The following is a 12677-nucleotide window of genomic DNA, read 5'->3' as shown; positions in this document are numbered from 1 at the left end:
ATGCTGTCTTTCCTGCTTTTTCAGTTTCTGTTCATTTAGCCTCATTCATTCAGACCTGCCGCACAATATTTCTTGCTCTGACTGTTCTGAGTCTGACCTTATGTTTCACACTTATTTTTTAGTCTGTGCAAAACAATTGCACCCTTAATTCTGCATTGCTTTTAGTTTTTTTCGTGAGAGATAATTTTATCTTACTGTAAATTTGCTTAAGAGAATAATATGTGAAATGCATGTCACTTATTTTTGTATAAATCAAAAATAGTTTGCTTAACAGTTGTCACAATACAATTAAATATTTATACCACACCAATATTTTCTTTTTTTGAGACATTGATATAGTAAACCTTTTATTTTGTGTATTTTAAGCAATTAAACACAAAATTAAGACCACTTAAGTCTTACAGAGGAAAATTGTTCAATCAAATGCTCATGTTTTTTCACTGTGAAAACAAATCTAAATTTGCCTTCTTTCATTGTGCAGCCAGAACTGAGATTTATAGATTGATACCACTTTACAATCTGAAAAGCTCTGGCTTCAGCTTTTCTGAGATGCCATATAACATAACCTTCATGTGCTCATCAGTGTGCTTGTTAAAGCAGCCCAACATAGACAGTTGCTGTGAATGAACTGATCTGCAAAACTTTGATTTAGCAATAGAGTCTGATATTTTCAGGTCAGTGGCTTTAGCCTGCCTCTGATTGTCATGTAAGTTATGTACTACTCAATCCAGGAGGTGCTATTTGCATTGTAATACATGGTCATTGCCCACTAAGTAGTACAGAGAGAAAAGTAATCTGTAAATTATTATAAGTAGAAAAAAGCACTGTTGGCTAATAGAACTGGTGAAGGTTCTATGAAGTACTGAAGATGTACTGGGCCTCATCCCATTTGCTGTAATTTTTAGTGGCGTGAAGAATGATTCAGTGCAGGTATAGACCACTTTCATTGGCCATGTCACCAGAACATAAAATATAATAAAAATAATGATGCCAATAGCATATACACACACATATGTATAGATAGCTCAGTATATGACACATATTCTTCTGAGTACTTTACATATATCCCACAATTTAATCTTTCCAGCATCCCTGTGTAGTAGATACTATTTTCTTCATTTTATAGATTTTTATATGAATTTTTATATATAATTTTATATTTACATATATATTTTCTAAAAGACACAGAAAGTTAATTTGCTCACGGCCATACAGCTATTAACTGCTGGAGCTGAGATTCAGACCGAGGCATTCTGGCTTTTGTGAAGATACTTCCTCTCAAACTATTCCATGAAACATCTGGTTGCCACCTAAAGCATCATGTTAATTTCTATAATTACTGGCATAGCCGGGGTCATTTACATCTGTAAATATTTAAAACTGTAGTTGAGGCCTCTTGATGTGAGGTGAAGGTGGAGGAGAAAACAGTTTGTGGGGGGATCAATCAGTGAGCTGGAGCATGGTGTGAGGGTGCAATGCTACTTGGCTCCTGATATAAATAATAATAATGTGAAAGAAGAAGGCCAACAGGAAGAAGGAGAAAAAGGAGGAGGAGAAAGAAGAAGAAAAGAAGAAGAAGAAGAAGAGGAAGAAGGAGAAGAAGAAGAAGAAGAAGAGGAGGAAGAAGAGGAGCAGGAGGAGGAGGAGGAAAGCGAGAAAGAAAGAAAGAGAAAGAAAGAACGTTTGAAAGATACTGATCAAAAGAAAGTGAAGATGAAGGTGAAGATGATGATGATGGTGAGCAAGGAGAGCAAGAAGAAGGACAAGATGACTCACAGAACACTGATGGATTCCAACTTAAAAAATTATGCCCAGTCTCTAGGAGAAAGTTGTAGTCTTTTTTTTCCCCCCTCTTGTGCTCAGTTGGCCTATTTTTTGTTGAGGTCTTTCATACCTGCACCATGGTCCTCAACTTATTTTGGGAGGAAATAGCTTGAGCAGAATACTATGGAAAAATAATCTCCACTCCTTTCTGTTTCATATTTACTTTCGTTCCTCCCTGTACCTCAACAAACACTGTATGGAATCAACAGCATGAAGCTGTGGGGAGGAAAACAAAACAAAATGAAATAACCTTTTTTTTTCACTCTTCACTCTGCTAAAAGCTAGAGGGTGCCTAGGATCCCAAGAAGTAGTGCATAACAATACATTTTTCTCCCCACCTCTCTCTGTGTATTGGGGTGAGAGTATATCCTGTCTGTATGTGAATAAGAACAGTGAGCATTCACCAACATGTGTCTATCTAATTTCTCTTGTTTAAAAACAGAAAAAAAACCCTCTAAAAAATGGAGTTATAGAAGGTCAGCACAGGGTGGGTTTCAGATGTTTTGGTGGGCTAAACGGGCAGTTTTATAACATGGCTTCTCCTATGCCTTGTTTGTGATGTTTAATGAATATCCTTGCAGTTTAAGATGACACTTTTAAAATACATTGTCTCCTAATGATGGCTTGAACTCTGTTGCTAAATAGGAGAATCAGGATCTCATTTGGAATTGACATTGTCTATTGTAGTTTTGTTTTTGTTTATTTTTAAATTTTCTTTTTGTTTTACTGGAAAGATGCTAGTTTTAAATGTTAAAAGTATACAAATTACTTTATTACAATAAAACTAGATGTGTACACACAAAGAAATAAAATTAAATAAGTTGATGTAATGGTGCTTGTAATTCAAAAATATAAAGGTTTATCTTATGTTAATTTCCTATCTTTTCCCATTTTACAAATTTTGTAAGTTGAGTATTTATCTAATCAAATATAATTTAAACACAGAAAAACAGAATAATGTTGTGTTCTGGTCCTAGAGCAGGATTGGTAAACTTTTCTGTAAAGGATCAGACAGTATTATGTGAGGCTTTGTGAGCAACAGGATCTCTGTTGCAACAACTCAACTCTGTAGTTACAGTACAAAAGTAACCATAAACAATATGCAGATTGAAGAGGTGTGGCTGTGTTTCGATAAAATTTAGTTACAAAAGCAGGTGATGGGTAGATTTGTACTAGATTATGAGTAAAGTTTATAATTATGATTATTTGTTTTAGCTGGAAGAAGCAAAAGATCAAATCACAGATATTACAGGAGGTGCTGAGAAGACTCAAGACTACATGTAAAAGCATAAGTTAAAGTAACTTGAGTATTTATAAAGCAAATAACGTAGTATGAGAATTGTATGCATTAGGATAATAAGCACATCTGTGTGAAGCCAAGGATAAAGTTCACCTTTAAGCTATTTTGAAATGCATAATTTTTGTACGTTTTTCCTAAATTTTGCACATTATCCACAAAATATAGGTAGAAAAATGATAGTCTCCCAATCATCTACTTTTCAAATCTTTAAGAATTTACATAATCATAGATGTTTAGAAATTATGTGATATTTTAGAAATGTATCTGTGAGAATAATTATTTTAAAATCTACCTTTTAGGCTTGATATAAAAAATTTCCAAGTAAAAATTCCAGTCAAAAATCAAGTGGAAAAAAATGAACAGTTTGAGAAAAACCTGTTAAGTCCAAGTTTGGTAAGTCAATTTTTAAATTTCTGTCATACTGAATAGAAATTTTATTTTTCTAGTAAGACAGATTGAATATCCCTTATCCAAAATGCTTGAGACCAGAAATGTTTCAAATCTTGTATTCTTTTGATTTTAGAATATTTGTGTATACTTAACGAAAGATCTTAGGAATGAGACCCAAGTCTAAACACAAAATTTACTTACATGGCATATATACCTTATACACATAGCCTGAATTTCATACAGGATTTTATAAAATAATTTTGTGCATGAAACAAAGTTTTGACTGTGTTTTGCTATTGTTCTGTCACATGAGGTCAGGTGTGGAATTTTCCACTTGGGGCATTATCTCTGCATTCAAACAGTGTCAGATTTTGGAGCTTCAGGTTTTTAGAGTAGAGATTTTGAACCCATAGTACAGAAGCTCCTCAACTTATGATGAGGTTACATCCCAATAAACCCATTGTAAGTTGAAAGCATTGTAAGATGAAAATGTATTTAATACACCCAACCTACCAAACATCATAGCCTAGCCTACCTTAAACATTATCAGATCACTTACATTAGCCTACTGGTGGGAAAAATCGTCTAACACAAAGTCTTATAATAAAGTATTATATATCTCATGTACTGCATATTGCCAACCTGGGAAAAGATCAAGATTCAAAATTCAAAATTCAGAGTGTGTTGAAATTGCAATGGTTTCACACCATGGTGAAGTCAAAAAATTACAAGTTGAACCATCGTAAGTTGGAGGTCTATCAGTATATAAGAATATTTTAGACAATGTGAAAAGTCTCATTGATAAAAAAATATTTTATTCATATTGATACTACTTGCCACTAGTAGTGCAATCTTCTTGACTTCATAGAATAAGTTGACTGAATTCATAAAATTAATGATTTTGATAAAAGTCACATTTTAATAAAAGAGATTATGATAGTCTAAAACCAATATTTTATATCTACTTTTTTTTTTTTTTTGAGACAGGGTCTCGCTCTGTCGCCCAGGCTGGAATGCAGTGGCGCCATCTCGGCTCACTGCGAGCTCTGCCTCCCAGGTTCACGCCATTCTCCTGCCTCAGCCTCCCGAGTACCTGGGACTACAGGTGCCCGCCACTGCACCCAGCTAATTTTTTGTATTTTTAGTAGAGACGGGGTTTCACCATGTTAGCCAGGACAGTCTCGATCTCCTGACCTCGTGATCCGCCCGCCTCAGCCTCCCAAAGTGTTGGGATTACAGGCGTGAGCCACTGTGCCCCGCCTATATATATATTTAAAAAAAATTTATTCATGCATTGAGGGAAAGTTGGGTTATTTCCATCTTTTGGCCATTAGAAATAATGCTGCTAATGGATACTACTTCATTATACAAGTATTTTTTTCCCTACGGAATGTGTTTTTCTTATTGGAAGTTAAAAAAAGAAAAGAGATGCCAGTGAAAAAGTAGAAATGGGTGCTCCAGGAGGGCCTTAGGGAGTAACATAGTCCTCCTAGTATAATGTTCAGAAAGTAATTTTTTTCCATTCACCTGTGTTCATCAGCCTTTCAAAGCCTTAACAGTCCAATCGCAGAAAAGATGGATACATACTCTAGGATATCAATTTATTGATGTAGAGTGAAAACTATATAAATGACAACAAAGCGAAACAGAATTCTCCTGACATTCATGCTTTCCTTCGTAGGAATGAAGATCAGAAAATTGTGTCATGAATACTAAATTGGAGCAATGAGGTGGATGCTCCTACTAACGAGTTTCCTTAAGTCACAATAGGAAGATTTATGCAATTTTATTATTCAGATTAAACCTATCAGGGAAACTAGAACTTTTGTAAGAACACTCACAACCTATTAAGCCTATGCAAAAATAATGAAGGTTTTTCTGTACATTTTCATAGAAATAAATTAGGAATATTGCATAGAATTATTAGTGACTTTAAAATCTACCCTATGAATTAAAAATCTAATAAGAGACAGCTTTCAACAAACTCAATCAATAGCCTCTATTTTCTGCAGAAAGTTCTCATTTCATGAATTGCTAAGCCAGAGACTACCTTGATTAAGAAATTTTATAGATACAGTTTAGAGGTGAAGAATCTAGATTGGGAAGAAGAGACAACCCTCCAGTGCTAAGCAGGTAGCTCAGATCACTGTGCACTCCACAGATCAACGCATTGCCTGAGGCAACAGTGGCTTCTGCCAGTAAACAAGGATCAAGTATACAACTGACTGCATTGGCTGCAGCTGGCTCTTACTCGTAAGTGTCATCTATTGGCTTATAGTGGAACTGTACAGTTCAATATAAAACCTGCTGACAGAGTACACAGTGCTAAGAAGCAAAGCCGAAAGACTCTACCTAACATTCTCTACAGTCACACTCTCTAGGGTGGGAGATGGGAAAGAAAAAAAAGCAATAATTTTATAGGGAAAGAAAAAAAAATCCTACCCTTACAAAAATAATTTAAAAAGTTAGAAGTATCAGCATTTCCAGATGAGATGGGACTAGCATAAGAATTCTGGCATGAGGCCGGGTGCAGTGGCTCATGCCTGTAATCCCAGCACTTTGGGAGGCTGTGGCCTCAAGCAGATCACTTGAGGTTGGGAATTCGAGACCAGCCTGACCAAAATGGAGAAACTCTGTCTCTACTAAAAATACAAAAATTAGCTGGGTGTGGTGGTGCATGCCTGTAATCCCAGCTCCTTGGGAGGCTGAGGCAGTACAATTGCTTGAATCTGGGAGGCAGAGGTTGTGGTGAGCTGAGATCGTACCATTGCACTCCAGCCTGGGCAACAAGAGCAAAACTCTGCCTCAAAAAAAAAAAAAAAAAAAGAATTCTGGCATGAAAAATCTGAATGTAGTGTAATACTACCAAAGGATCACACCAGTTTTCCAGTGGTCTCAAACCAAAATGGAAACTCAGAAATGACAGATAAAGAATTCAAAGCATGGATTACAAGGAGATCCAAGACAAGGATTAAAATCAACACAAAGAAACTTCTAAAGCAATCCAGGAAATCAAAGGAGACAATCAACTTAAAAATAAATCAGTCAGAGCTTCTGGAATTGAAAAACTCATGAAAGAATTTCAAAATACAACGGAAAGCTTTATCAATAGACTGGACCAAGCAGAAGAAAGAATTTCAGAGCTTGAAGACCAGTCTTTTGAACTAAACTAGTCAGATAAAAAATAGAGAAAAAATAATATTAAAAGTGAATGGGGTCCTTGAGAAATTTGGGATTATGTAACATAACCACACCTATGAATTATTAGTGTTCCTGAGGGAAAAGGAGAAAAGTAAAAAACTTGGAACACATATTTGAGGAAATAATCCAAGAAAACATTCCTAATTTTGATAGAGGTGGTCATCCAAATACAAGAAATCCAGAGAACACCTGTGAGATACTATGCAAAACAAATATCATCAAGGCATATAGTCATTGGACTGTCCATGGTCAATGCTAAAGAAAAACATTTTAAAGGCTGTTAGATAAAATGGTTAGATCACATGCAAAGGTAAACCTGTCAGGCTAATAGTGGACTTCTCAGCTGAAACCTTGCAAGCCACGAGGGATGGGGGCCTGTTTTCAGCATTCTTAAATAAAAGAAATTCCAACCAAGAATTAAATATCCTACCAAACTAAGCTTCATAACTGAAAGAGAAATAAAATCTTTTCCAGACAAGCAAGTGTTAAGGGAATTTGTTACCATTAGACAAGACTTACAAGAGATCCCTAAAGGACTCTAAACATGGAAAAAAGAATGATACCAGCTACCACAAAAACACGTTTAAGTTACATAGCTCACAGACCTTATAAAGTAACCATGCAATAAAAACTACATAGCAACCAGCTATCAACTCTACTACAGGATCAAAACTTCACATATCAATATTAACCTTTAATATCGACAGTCCAAATGCCTCCATTTAAAAGGCACAGTGTAGCAAATTGGATAAAAAAAAATCAACACCCATCTGTTTGTTGTCTTCAAGAGATCTGTCTCATACATAATGACACCCATAGGCTTGAAGTAAAGGGTTGGTGAAAGAGCTATTATGCAAACAGAACACCAAAAACAGCAGGGGTGATGATTCTTAGATAAAACAGACTTTAAAACAACAGCAGTAAGAAAGGACAAAAAAAGGCATTACATAATGATAAAAGGTTTAATTCAACAAGGAGACTTAACTGTTCTAAATGTATATGCACCCAACACTGGAGCACCCACATTCATAAAATGAGAAGTTCTAGACCTACAAAAAGACTTGTACAGCCACATAATCAATAATGGAGGACTTCAACACCCCACTGACAGCATTAGATCATCAAGGCAGGAAACTAACAAATTCTAGACCAAAATTGTACACCTGATCAACTGAACCTAATAGACATCTACAGAGTACTCAGTTCATCAACCCCAGAATACATTTTTCTTTTCTGTGCACAGAACATTCTCCAAGATCAACCACATGTTTGGTCATAAAGCAAGTCTCAATAAATTAGAAAAATCCAAATCATCCCAATGACACTTTCTGACCACAATGGAATAAAAATAGAAATTAGAACCAAGATAATCTCTCAAAACTACATGATTATATGAAAATGAAAAAACCTGCTCCTGAATGACTTTTGGGTAAACAACAAAACTAAGGCAGAAATTTAAAAAATCCATGCAATAAATTATAACAAAGACACAATATATCAAAATCACTGGGATACAGCAAAAGCAGTATTAAAAGGAAAGTTTGTAGCACTGAATACCTACATCAAAAAGTTAGAAAGATTTCAAATTAACAATTGAACATCACACCTAGAGGAACTAGGAAAATAAGAACAAACTAGCCCCAAAGCTAGCAGAAGAAAAGAAAGAAGAGCAGAACTGAATGCAAATGGAGACCCAAAAATCCATACAAATAATTAATGAAACCACATGTTGGGTCTTTGAAAGGATAGAAAATCAATAGACAACCAGCTAGCTGAACAAACAGAAAAAGAAGATCCAAACCAGCACAATCAGGAATGACAAAGATGACATTACAACCAATCCCACAGAAATGCAAAAGATTCTCAGCAACTATTATGAATACCTCTATGCAAACAAACTAAAAAATCTAGAGGAAATGGGTAAATTCCTGGGAACCCACAACCTCCTAAGATTGAATCAGGAGGAAATTGAAACCCTGAACAAACCAATATTGAGTTCCATAATTGAATCAGTAATTTAAAAAACTTAAAAACTCCAACCAAAAAAAGCCACAAACTTGACGGATTCACAGCTGAATTCTACCAGACGTACAAAGAAGAGCTGCTGCCAATTCTGCTGAACCTAATCCCAAAAAAATCAAGGAGGTGGGACTCCTCCCTAAGTCAATCTACAAAGACAGTGTCATCCTGTTACCAAAATCTTGCAAAGACATAGCTATAAAAGAAAACTACAGGTCAATATCCCTGATGAACATAGATGCAAAAATCCTCAAACAAATACTAATGAATGCAGTAGCAAATCAAGAAGTTAATTCTCCATGATCAAGTAGGCTTTATTCCTGAGATGCAAGGTTGGTTCAACAAATGTTAATCAATAAATGTGATTCACCACATAAACAGGATTAAAACAATAAACCACATGTTTATCTCCATAGATGTGGACAAAGCTTTTGATACAATCCAACATCCTTTCATGATAAAACCCCTCAACAATCTAGACATCAAAGGAACAAACCTCAAAATAATAAGAGCTATCTATGACAGATTTATAGCCATCATCATGCTGAATGGGCAAAAGCTGGAAGCATTCCCCTTGAGAGTAAGACAAGGATATCATCTCTCACCACTCCTATTAAACATAGTACTGTAAGTCCTAGCCAGAGCAATCAGGCAAGAGAAAGAAATTAAAGGCATCCAGATAGGAAAAGAGGGAGTCAAACTCTCTTCACTGATGATATAATTCTATACCTACAGAACCCTGAAGACTCTACTAAAAGGCTCTTGGAACTGTTCAATGATTTCAATTTCAGCAAAGTTTCAGGATACAAAATCAATGTACAAAAATTAGTAGCATTTATATATACCAGTAACATTCAAACTCAGAGCCAAATCAAGAATGCAATCCCATTTACGATGTCCATTAAAAAATACTTAGGAATACATCTAACTAAGGAAGTTAATATCTCTACTAAGAGAACTACAAAACACTGCTGAAAGAAATCAGAGATGACACAAATAAATGGGAAAACATTCATGCTCATGGATTGGAAGAATCACTATTGCCCAAAACAATCTATAAGTTCAATGCTATTTCTATCAAACTACCAATGCCATTTTTCACAGAATTAGAAAAAAACTGTTCTAATCTTCATATGGAACCGAGAAAGAGCCCATATAGCCAAAGAAGTCCTAAGCAAAAAGAACAAAGCTTAAGGCATCACATGACCTGACTTTGTACTATATCCTATCAGGCTACAGTAACCAGAACATGATATTGGCACAAAAATAGACACACAGACCACTGGAACAGAATAGAGACCCAAGAAATAAAGCTGCACACCTCTACCCATGTGATCTACAACAAATTAGACAAAAATAACGGGGAAAAGACTTCCTATTCAATAAAAGGTGCGGGCATAACTGGCTAGCCGTGTGCAGAAGAATGAAACTGGACCCCCTTACCTTATACCATATACAAACATTAACCGAAGATGGATTAAAGATTTACATGTAAGATTTCAAACTATAAGAGTCCTAGGAGAAAACCTAGAAAATACCATTCTATACATTTGCCTTAAGAAAGAATTTGGAGTCCTCAAAAGCATTTGAAACAGAAACAAAAATTGACAAGTGGAACCTAATTAAACTAAAGAGCTTCTGCACAGCAAAATAAACTATCAATACTGTAAACAGACAACCTACAAAATGGGATAAAATATTTGCAAACTATGCATCTGAAAAAGGTCTAATATTCAGAATCTATAAGAAGTCTAAACAATTCAACAAGCAAAAAACAAATGACCCCATTAAAAAGTGGGCAAAAGATGTAAACAGACAGTTCTCAAAAAAGACATAGGGTGGCCAACAAACATATGAAAAAAAAATAACCTCATTAATCATCAGAGAAATGCAAATCGAAACCATGGTGAGATATCATCAGGATGGCTATTATTAAAAAGTCAAAAAATGACAGATGCTGGCAAGGCTGTAGAGAAAAGGGAATGCTTATATACTGCTGGTGGGAGTGTAATTTAGTTCAGCCACTATAGAAAGCTGTTTGAAGATTTCTCAAAAAACTTAGAATTAGCATTCAACCCAGCAATTCCATTACTGGGTATATATACAAAAGAAAATAAACCATTCTTCCAAAAAGACATATGCCCTCCTATGTTCATGGCAGCACATTTCACAATAGCAAAAACATGGAATAAACCTAGGTGCCCATCAATGGTGAACTGGATAAATAAAATGTGGTACATATACACTATGGCCATAAAAAAGAATGAAATCATGTTTTTTTTGCAGCAACATGGATGCAGCTGGATGCCATTATCCTAAGCAAATTAACATAAAATTAACAGAAAACTAAATACTGCGTGTTCTTACTTGTAAGTGGCAGCTAAACGTTGGGTACTCATAGACATAAAGGTGGCAACAATAAACACTGGGGACTACTAAATGGCAGAGGGCAAGAAGGGGGCAATGTGTGAAAAACTAACTCTTGGGTGCTATGCTTAGTACCTGGGTGATGGAATCAATCACAATGCAAACCTCAGCATCATGCAATACAGCCATGTAACAAACCTGCACGTGGACTTCCTGAATCTAAAACACAAGTTGAAATTATTAAAAAAAGATTGTCTTCCAATATACGAACATGAAATCTCTCTCCATGTATTTAAATATTCTTTGATTCCTTTCATCAGTGTTTTGTAGTTTTTCACATATATATCCTGTATGTATTTTGTTACATGTATAATTGTAAATACCTCATTATTTTTTGATGCTATTGTAAATTGTATTTTTTAAAATTTCAAATTCTAATTGCTCTTTATTGACATATAGGAAAGAAATGGACTTTTGTATATTAATCTTGTATTTTGAGACCTTGCTAAACTCACTTATTAGTTCCAGAAGTTTGTATTGTTCTTGTTGTCGATTGGATTTCCTAGTTATTCAGTAATGTAATTTGTGAATAAAGACAGTTTTATTTTTTAAAAAGTCAAGTACTATTACTCTTGGCATATTCTGGCACTGGGTAAATTAACTTTCTTTGATTGTGATCTCTGGTATTATCACTAGAGGGCGCCTCGAGACAAACGATCCTGTACAGTTTTGTCATTACAGAAGGGCATCCTTGTGAAATGGGGAATGATTAACATAGGCATGAGGGGAATTGTAATTCACAAAGTAGTTAAAAATAACACCTTGCTCAGCTTGAGGGGGATGTGCGCAAGACAGAGGGCAGGCCCCGCCTCTGGTGCTGTGGTTACAATGCTAGGAGCTAACTGCCTTTGAAGTTGGCTTTAGTTCTTTTTTACCACCAGCTCAGCTCTCTCATTCTTCCCTAGAATTGTTGCTCTGAATTATTCCTCAACGTCAAATGCTTAATTTTTCCCAGGTAATGAGTGACTTGTACAAGGGTGCTGAAAGAAAATACTTGAAAACGTCTTTAAGGGCTAATTTTTAAAATATCTAAATTGGTTTCCTAAACACAATCATTTCTGGCTTTTAAAAAAGTCTTGGTTTATTAATTATATATATTTAAGAAGTAAAACATGATATATTGACGTATTTATACATAGTGAAATGGTTATTGTAGTCAAGTAAATTAACATATTCATCATCCCACATACTCTTTAAATACAAATATTTCTAAATGGCATCCCTAAGAATCTTATCAGCAGAGCCATTCCAGAAAGCAGCAAGTGTTACCTGTTAAGGCTCAGGAAAGAGAAAAATGTAGGCAAGGTGATAGGGCCGGGAGAAGAGATTGAGGGATTTATCCAGTCAAGACCTGCTGAGTATCAGTCACTTTTAAGAGTGTCAAAATGCATCTGAAACAGTGACCGTCTTAAAATCGGCAATTCTAATTCAGCATGGTGTTGCATTGAATAGAGATGTATGACATGCATGGAGTATGGGGAATCTGAGAGTAATCGGCATGGCTTCTGGAGGAGCC

General features: G+C 35.4%; 1 protein-coding gene across 1 annotated transcript in view; it reads right to left on the bottom strand.

Moving 5' to 3' along the window:
- LOC129011217 (phosphatidylinositol 3,4,5-trisphosphate 3-phosphatase TPTE2-like) overlaps positions 1–12677 on the bottom strand; it is a 716449-nt gene that overhangs the window by 358662 nt on the left and 345110 nt on the right. The gene's annotated exons all lie outside the window — the stretch shown is intronic.

The sequence above is a fragment of the Pongo pygmaeus genome, chromosome 14 (assembly GCF_028885625.2).
Source record: "Pongo pygmaeus isolate AG05252 chromosome 14, NHGRI_mPonPyg2-v2.0_pri, whole genome shotgun sequence".
Classification (NCBI taxonomy): Eukaryota; Metazoa; Chordata; class Mammalia; order Primates; family Hominidae; genus Pongo; species Pongo pygmaeus.
Note: the sequence above shows the minus strand (reverse complement) of the source record. Positions and strands in the feature narration are given on the sequence as shown.